This window comes from Eulemur rufifrons, chromosome 3 (assembly GCF_041146395.1).
Source record: "Eulemur rufifrons isolate Redbay chromosome 3, OSU_ERuf_1, whole genome shotgun sequence".
Classification (NCBI taxonomy): domain Eukaryota; kingdom Metazoa; phylum Chordata; class Mammalia; order Primates; family Lemuridae; genus Eulemur; species Eulemur rufifrons.
The window spans coordinates 66,494,772-66,504,882 of NC_090985.1; the positions used below are offsets into that span (position 1 = coordinate 66,494,772).

The window sequence follows — 10,111 nt, forward strand, 5'->3', positions numbered from 1 at the left end:
TTCATGGAAAATGTATATTATGAAAAAATTATGCATGGATTTCAAAATTTTTTTGCACCAAGATAATCTTGTACTAACTTGTTGTAATATGTCTAAAGAAAATCCAGTTGGAGGCACTAAGAAGGATAAGATACTAGTTTGAAAAGAGCCCCTCTAAGCAACATGAATTCTGTGAAAATTGAAACAAGAACAAATATCAAGTTTATGGTGAAGCTTGGGTGGAAGTATTGTAAAATCACTGATGCTTAATGAAAAGTTTATGGAGACAATGCCCCAAAGAAATCAATAGTTTATAAACAGAGAACTCATTTCAAGAAGAGACAAGAGGATGTTGAAGATGAAGCCTAAAGCAGCAGACCATCCACATCAATTTGCAAGGGAAAAAATTAATTTTGTTCATGCCCTATTTGAGCAGGACTGATAATTAACAGTAGATACAACAGCCAACATCATAGACATCAAAATTGATTCAGCTTACACAATTCTGACTGAAAAATTAAAGTTGAGCAAGCTTTCTACACTATGGGTGCCAATACCATTGCTCCCAGGTCAGCTGCAGACCAGAGTGGAACTTTCAGTGAAAATTTTAAATAAGTAGGATCAAGATCCTGAAGCACTTCTTTGGATAATTGTAACAGGCAATGAAATATGGCTTTACCAGTGTGATCCAGAAGACAAAGTCCAATCAAAGCAAGGGACCAACCAAGAGGTAGAAGTGGTCCCGTCAAAGCAAAAGTACACTGGTCAAGAGTAAAGGTCATAAATACAGTCTATTGGGATGCTCAAGGTATTTTGTCTGTTGATTTTCTGGAGGGATAAAGAATGATAACAACTGTTTATTATGAGGATGTTTTGAGAAAGTTAGCCAAACTTTCACAGAAAAATGCCTGGGAAACCTTTGCCAGAGAGTCTTTCTTCACCATAACAATGCTACTGCTCATTTCTCTAATCAAACAAGGGTAATTTTGCAAGAGTTTCAGTGGGAAATCATTAGGCATCCACCTTGCAGTCTTTATTCAGCTTCTTCTGACTTGTTTTTGTTTTCTAATCTTAAAAAATCTGTAAGAGGTACCCATTTTTGTTCACTTAATACTGTCAAAAAGACTGCATTGACATTCTGAGAATGCTCAACTCTTTACATATGGACTAAATGCCTAGTATCATCACATATAAAAGTGTCTTGAACTTGACAGAGCTCATATTGAGAAACATAGTTTATATCTTTTAGTTTTATCTTTTAATTCTATTTTTCCATTAACTTTTTGAGCCCCTTGGATATGCAAAAAAATGAACCCCAAAATTTACCTAATTATACAATATTTAATATGAAAAGAACCACAACCTAAATATATAACCTAAAACTATAAAACTCCTTAAAGAAAAAAATGGGAGAAATATCTTAAAAATCTTTGTGATTTGGGGTTAGGCAATAATTCATTAATTTGTACAAAAGTACAAGTAATAAAAGAAAAACTGATAAATTGGACTTCATCAAAATTTAAAATTTTGGTCATCAGAATACACTGCTAAGAAAAAGAGAAAGTGCTTGCTTTGGTAGCACATATACTAAAATTGGAATGATTCAGACAAGATTAGAATGATCCTGCACAAGGATGACATAAAAATTCATGAAGCATTCCATATTTTTTTGATTTGCATTTCCTTGATGATTAGTGACGTTGAGCATTTTTTCATGTTTATTGCCCATTTGTCTATCTACTTCAAAAAGCTTTTGTTCATGTCTTTTGCACATTTTAATGGGGTTATTTGATCTTTTCTTGCTGATTTGCTTGAGTTCTTTGTAGATTCTAGTTATTGACCTTTTATCCCATGTATAGCTTGTGAATATTTTCTCCCATTTTCTGGGTTGTCTGTTTTCTCTGTTGATTGTTTCCTTGGCCGTGCAGAGATTTTTTAGTTTAATCTTGAAACATATCAGAAAACTCTGGGAAAAGAACTTCATCAAAAATCTATAGGCTCTTCCTTGTTAGAACTTCATATGATTGACAGAACAAGGTGAAAAGTAAAATGTTCAAGCAACATTTTCTATACCACTAGCCAATCCTGGTTTCAAGTGGTGAGCTCCACTCTTCTTTATGACCCTTGTAGGGAGGAATTTATCTCAAGAGCCTGACCTGTTGGGCTCTGTGCCCCGAGATGGGCAGGCCTAGCCTTCCATCTACACCTCCATCAACCACCCAGCATGTCTATTTTGTATCTGTTCCACAGAGATGTGTACTTTATTCTGTTTTATTGTTTTAGCACAGCTTAATCTTTTTTTTTAATTATTGCTTTAAAATTTTTTCTATCATTGCAATATATGTGGAACAGAAGGGGAATTCAAAATGTAAATGTACAAATTTTATCTTGGATCAAAGTTGATAAACATTTGTTTTCAAATATTTGTCAAATGAATAAATGAAATGTTCTTGGCATTGCTAGGAGTCACTCTGAGCTGTGGCCTGGGCTTTCAACCTGGAACGAACTTTGCCTTTTTTCCATCATAATTATTGTTCAATTATTTTCTCCGCTACAAGGATTTACTTAATGGCCATATACCCTATACAAAATTAATCATTTTCTCTGGTTTTTTCATTGCACTTACTACAAAACCCTTTTTTGGCATATTTCATATTATACAGCAATTATCTTTGTCACCTCAACTAATTGTGACTCCCCTTCATATTTAACTCTGCCTTCTTTGTACTTCATGCAGTGAACTGCCTTGATGTGTTCTCCAGTATTTATAAAATGAATTGCTATGAACCACAGACCCAGAGAATATACTGTACCTAATGACCAAACTTATCTATTCTAACATGTGCACTAAGATGTGAACATATTTTACATTAATCAGAGCAGTGGTAGCCCATTTTATATGTTACACCAATATTACAGGAAAAGTTTATGATTTAAATTCTACAGTGACTGATATAATCTTTAAAGACGATAGAAGTGAGCTGTTGTATTCATATCGTTATGAATATGTGCTTGGTTTCCTTTGAATTCTATGAATTTAAATAAATGACACTCACAAAAAGGTGATGTTTTATTTTAAAGTATTATTTTAAGTTACCTTTCTAGGGCAAAGATGAACTGAAAGGGAGATTTAAGAAAGAAATGCAAGAATAATAAATAAAGAGAAAGTACAAAATTCAAGCTTCACAACTAAAATCTATTTTGAGTAGTGTTTGATGTACTCGCTTGTAGACAAGGATTTTGCTCTGATAAATGTTTAAATTTTGTAACATGGAAAAAAAATTTTTCCTTGTGCAACCTTAGCAACCTAGGCCTACACTCCTGAAAGAGAAGGACTATCCTCTGAATGTCTTTTTATGTCTAATTTTTGGCATGACAACTGACACAACACAAGCCTCAATGAATGTTACTGAACTGTAATGCAAAAAATTTCCCTGCTTATTAGGAATAAGTTGTCTTGTTATTTACATAATGTTTATCGAGTAATATAGTAACAACTACTATTAATATAGATTTTACTATGTTGACTATTTAAATGTAGTATCATGCTTAGTCTTCTAAACAGTTAAGAAAGGTATTGAATGATGAAAAATACTGAGTAATCACATTTTATGGAAAAGAACTTTTAGTTCAGGGAAGTTAAATAACTTGTCTGAGGTGCCCAGAGAGTTGCAGCAATACTCAGATCTGAACATGGGTGGGTCTAACTTCCAACCTCTTGTCTTTCCTCTGCACACATCACTATATGATGTATGCCTTCCTAAATTCTTACCCATTGGCCTATCTTTCCTTTATTACTTTTCAGTAACACCTTCACAACATTCTGCATTAACTTTTTGGGCATCAAACTGGACTATAACTATGGACTGAAGAAAGGGGAGGGAAGGTGAACTTCTCACCAATTTGGGAGTTCGGGAGTTCTGTTTTGTTCTGTTTTTTCAATATATGTATGGATAATCATTTAATGCTCCCATCTAAGTAGAAGCAGACAGGTATCACCGTAAGTGTCTTCAAGAGATAGACATAGTGCCCTGAGCAGAAAACGTAAGGGGGAGAAAATGGAAAGTAGATCTAGAATCTGCTTCAGAAGTGGCTCCACCCTCTCACAGCTGCAAAGTCACGTCCATGGAGATGTTTCTTGGAGATAAAGTCATTTGGGGTGAAGACACCAAATCACTCATCTGAGACAGAGAATGAGAGAGAGAGAGCAAGAAAGAGCTTGCTCAGTGTCGGCAGAGAACAGCAAGTGAGCTAGACTAGACCCTCACTAGGAATTATGACAACAAGGAGTGTCATATGCTAAGCAGAATAAACTTCTTTATATTATTCCACTAAGGACATAAGAGGATTAAGTCTTTACTAGTTAACTTGTTATCTCAGTTATGGACTCTCCAATTGAGGGATTTTAATTTTTATGAATAAAAGGATGGTTTCACACAGCGGTCCACCAGGGTGAGAAATGGGGCCACCCTTTTGCACAGCCCCATTTTCCGTGCTATCGTGCAATTCAGTAAAAGCCACGTTCTCCTGTGAAAGGTTATCCCTGATTCCAATAAGCTCTAGACTGTCTGAGCAGCGAACATTTTAAATCAGCATAATTATATTTCACATGGCAATAAACACTTTCAGTTTAAGTGCGCATAATTTGTCTCTTTGTCTGACTGTCTTTGTTGCATTAGTTTTTCTCCATGGTGAGCATAAAATAACAGGATTTGTAATGATTCCCTAGAGATTACTCTTTTTCCTCTCTCTTTTAAAAATGCTCAAGATGCTTTGTTTATTTTTTAAAAGAAAGAAAAAGAAAGTTGGATTTAGAGGGGGGAAAAAAACAATCTCATCTCCAGGCCTTTGCTTTTGAAAAACTGTAGGCAAGTTCTGAGTGTTAAAAGTTGTTCTTATTGCAGAAAATCAGGCTTCCCGGCTTTTTCTACATATCTTCTCATTCTCTGTTCTATGGCCAGGCCTGAAGTTGGGCAGACTCAAGGTTAGTTGTCTGGCTTTGATTGGTATTCAAGTGGAGTGGTGAGTGTGTAAGGCTCTAATCCCTGCAACACATGGTAATTTTTTCATTCTCTCTCAGCCTCCACCTGTTCCATGGTCCAGTGGAGGACTGCAAATCCTATCAAGGGAGGGCAGCCCGACTAAGCCCGCTTCCCTGGCTCGAGTCCATCACATGTGCACTCGGGCTGCCGAGCGCCCAGCCAGCTGCAGCCCAGCGATCATGTTATCAGATGACGGATGGCTTCATATCAGGTGTTTAAACTGACGAGCTGCCCCATCTGGGAAATGATTCGGGAAGTCTGGCCTCACTTGATGAATGGGGAAAGTGACAATCAGAGTGACCCCTGCAGCCTCCCTGCTGCTGCCCCAACAGCCACCGTCTCGTCTCTCCCACTGGTTTACTTTTTCAATTCTATTGTCACTCAGCTGAGGTTAGACCTACTGTCACTAAATTGTCACTAAATTATATCATTAATCCAAATATTTTCCTTGCAAGAACCTTCATAAAATGGATGCCAGGCTTCCAACAGACTCATGATCAGAATTAGGGGGCAAGACACAGGATTCAGTCCAATAATTTTAGAGATTGTTTCACGTGGCTTTTCACAGTCTGTTTTGAAGTAATTACGGTATTTTGGAGGGAACTGCATATTTTACCTGGAAATCAAATCAGGATCCTCTATAACAAGAAATGCAAGGGGGCTCAATGTATTGTGCATGGATCTGAAGACTATTAATTCTTCTATATTATTAATTGTCGAGTACCAATTGGTGTCCCTTAATGAACACTCATAGGGCACTCTCAAAATAGCTTTCCAAAACTACCTTTATGACACAGTTTGTGATTTGACAATCTGGTTTTAAAGAACTAAAGTTATTAAGAACCTGTGCTAGGCATTGCCTACCTTTGCTCGGTATCATGTGCCTGTAGGGAATATGTACGCTTACGGCTAGATTTACAGAGCACAAGACGAAATGGAAATTTCAGTCAGTGGAATCAATGTTCCATCACCCCCTTGATGTTGTATTGTGAAGACACAATCTATTTATAGATAGTATATCATATCAATTACTCATCATAGCAAATATTAAATAATGGAGATTAAGCACATGCATGAACATTTCCAAAACAATTTTCTATGCAATATTTCTTTTCATCAACAATTTCAAATGACTGTGAAAGACTCATGGGCCAAATACCAACTGTTTTATCTTTAATTTAAAAATATATTGTCATCTAGGTCTTCAATGAAAATACTGCTTTGTCCACCCTGTACAAAGCACATCATGTTTTGCAAACATGAACAGTGAATAAACAAAACAAAGGAGGAATTTAATGGGAATGACAGCACAGCAGGTACATTTATGATTTAGTATCATTTCAGTTTTCATCCAGGAAAATTGTCAACCATTCCAAGAATAAAAAATAAAATGCTATGTACTGTATAGTATAACCTCTTTAAATTGGCGATTTGTAGCTGTTTGATAATTCATTCTTAAGCAAACCTCAACTGCTTGCTACCTGCTGTATTCATTAGCCTGTCCATCTTCCTATTCCCTGTAGAGCATGTGGAACTATGATTGTTAGAAAAATGTGCTGCCGTGTATATTTGCTACTTAATAGATGTATATATGTTCACCACGTATTTTTATGCAATTGTTTTAGAAAGATGAGCAAATCCTTTTTCCTTTTGGTCTGGAAGATAGTTATTAATGTTTTCTGGATGTTTTGCAACAGATCCATTTTAGATAAATAATGCATTACACACTGTGTCATATGCAGTAGAATTTTTTTTATTCAGCTATTGAGCATAATATGCAAACTCAATATAGAAACTACCAAATTTTAGGAGCAACAGCTCTCTGTATGTGGCACATTTGCAAATATGGGTATTTCAGGGTGCAAATTAAAATAGTTTGATGCACCATATCACACTTTCTCAATGAAAGGGAAACTTTCCTTGTGCTTACTATAAACACTTCATTTACACGTTTATTTGAGACTTTGTTAAATTAGATTATGTAAACACAGGCTGGATAGCAAGTCAGATTTAATACACACGAGTTTTAAAACTGACTTGCATGCTGAACATAAAAGTATAAAGGACTTCACCAAGATTTATTGATTCATGTCAAGGCATCATTACTTTTCAAAGTGTGAAAAATGATCATATATTTATGACCTGCCGACTGAAGCTGTTTTGTGAATTAGCAAAAGCTCTGGAGAGGAGCAGCCTAATTGCATTATCATAGAATCAGAGATGGTTGTCAATTTCCCCCATTTAGCTTTTCTCCTTTAGTTTGTTAAAATGAAGGTGCCATACGTTGGTTGAATTCACTAATACCCTGATGAATGAGGTATTTTCCCAGTAGGCTGGCTACCAGTATAAACAGTGAATTAGGAATGATAGACCATCAATCATATCTCCTTCAAACGGATCTCTGCCCTGAGATTATTCATAATATATTAGGGCCACTTAAAAAGTTTTCACACAGGATTCACTGATGAAAAGACTTAAATTGTCCATAATCTTCAATGTCTCCTATTGAAGGAAGACTAGTAAAGTAGGTCACTTTCTTCATTAACACAACTTTCATTAATTGTCTCTTTCATTTCAGTTGTGCTATTTCTTTTTTAAAAATATATAATACTGTTCACATTATATTGGTTACTGTTGTTTAGCAATATCCTAATTGGGAGAGTGGATTCTACTGTTTGGTAGTCATTAATGTTTCTTCTTACAGGAACCATGAGTTAAATGCTTAACTCTGAGAAACTCACATCATCTGAATACAGGCTAAAATAAATGTTCACCAACCTCTTGTATTTTTGGCATCTACAAGTCTAGGATGACCTGGTGATTTGTGCAGTGTTTTTTATGCAGAGGGTCATATCTTGCCCTCAGGCGCCCATGTATGGTTCCCCTGGGGTTTTGTCCCTTTAATGGAAATTACGAGTATGCATCCAAGGGCAAGATTCCTCCCAAAGGGATTTATCTTGCTTCAATGTGCAAACATAATTCTCATTAAAATTAATAGGAATTGTACACATGCATCTAGGGAAGAAATAGACTCCTAGGTTCAGATCACCGCATTCTGTCTCATGCAAAAGATGACAGGGTCTGCCCTGGGGGTGGGCACACAGCCAAAGGTTTGAGAGTTCAGATAGGCAATCAGAACTTCCAACACTCACCTACACCATGTGTGAGGCTCTGCAAATTCTTTTTTTCATTGCAAGAGATTGTACAGGGAACCTAGCTAGACTCTTATTTGCCAAGTTTTTCTCCAGCATTATAATTATTTCCATGATTTCTTCTCCAGGGAGTTCAGGGAAAACTGGGCATTGCTTGTACTTGATTCCTGGGTTGAAGGTTTTGGATCATTTGTATTTATCAGAATCACTGGACCATAATATTTGTCTATTCTTTCCTTTTGTAATTCTTCAAAAATACCTCTTATTTGACTGGATAAGTGGTATTTAACTCCCGGTGTGTTTTAGGGTCTGAGAAATCAGCTCTTTATTCTGGGGAAATGCAGCTTTAATGCACACATTGCTAAACTTGTGTAAATTCAACCAAACAACCTTTTTAGACCAACTGAATCTATATAGCATGAAGAAAAGAAGAGTAAACTTGGCATTTAATTAATTTGGCCATTTCTATTGTTGAAGTCACATAAATTAGCTCATTAAAAAAGTATAATTCTACCCCTCTGAAAAAGGTTTTATTTTTTAAAAATTAATAATTCCAAAAACACTAATACAACTACTCTGAAGCTTATCTAAGCAAGAATTTCTAAATCTTCTCACTTATAAAAGCCAGCATAGTATAGAAAAACATTAGGTGGTTTCATTGATTTAATTTCATCAAAGTAAACAACATATTTAAAGTTAAGGAGTTTTTTAATCTCCTTAAGAAGTGTATAACCAAACCAATTTTGACATCAACCAAATAAACCATAGATCTGTATTAATACAGGACATGCATATACAATGAGTAGACTTGGCTAGAAGGTATAATAGGTGCAAGTTGTCACATCTTAAAAGAAAAAAATTGCAAAAAAGTAGGACACACAAGTGACTGCAAAAATAGATTAAACTTCTCAAATTTTCAGCTGCAATCAAATTGGTCAAGTAGTTCACTGAATCATAAAATATTTCCAAGCAAAACCTTGTAGTATAGCTTGAAGTCTGGTTTTAACTGATCAACACTTAAGTGCACATACAACAATAACATTCACTGGGTGTCGGGCAGATGGGAGGGGGGAAGAGGGGATGGGTATACATACATAATGAGTGCGGTGCACACCGTCTGGGGGATGGACACGCTTGAAGCTCTGACTTGGGTGGGGCAAGGGCAATATATGTAACCCAAACATTTGTACCCCCATAATATGCTGAAATAAAAGAGAAAAAACACAATAAAGCAAGTGTTGAGACTCAGCTGTATGATTGGAACTCTTGCATTTTTGAACTTGTTTATAACTGAGTAATGACTATAAGGCTAAGGAAAAGATCTTAAAGATGAATGCAAGCAAGATGATGTTAATTTTTCAATAATTCAATTTCATTTTCCGAAGTAGATTTTTGGTTACCGTCTTGAATACTCCTTTCTATTGTCAGTGGCACCTTTATCTCTTGATTCTGTCTCTTTTACAGGATACTCCTCCTTCCACAGTCCTGTGACCTTTGATGTCCCCCAAATTTCCATCACCAACTTTTCTGTTCATTGTAGCCTCCCTTCCTTGGCTAATACTGCATTAATGTCTAAGCTGAAAGTACCATTTTTGCACCAGGGACTCTCAAATTGTTATACAGTGGCTCCCCTTCCTGCAAGGGGTATGTTTCAAGAATCTCAGGGGAGGCCAGATAGTATCAACCCTATATATACTATGATTTTTCCTATATGTACATACCTGTGATAAAGTTTAATTTGTAAATTAGGAACAGTAAGAGGTTGACAATAACTAATAATAAAATAGAACAATTATAATAACATACTGTAATAAAAGTTTGTGAATGTGGTTTCTTTCTCTCTCAAAATATTTTTTGTACCATACTCACCCTTTCTTATTCTTGTGATGATGTCAGATGGTAAAATGTCAACGTGTTAAGATGAAGTGAGGGGAGTGA

General features: G+C 35.8%; 1 non-coding gene across 1 annotated transcript; it reads left to right on the forward strand.

Annotated features, from left to right (window-relative positions):
• The first annotated feature begins 1,542 nt into the window (after window positions 1-1,542).
• LOC138382066 (U6 spliceosomal RNA) lies at window positions 1,543-1,648 on the forward strand. Its single transcript, XR_011233241.1, has one exon. It is a non-coding gene; the product is annotated as a U6 spliceosomal RNA (small nuclear RNA).
• Window positions 1,649-10,111: the final 8,463 nt, after the last annotated feature.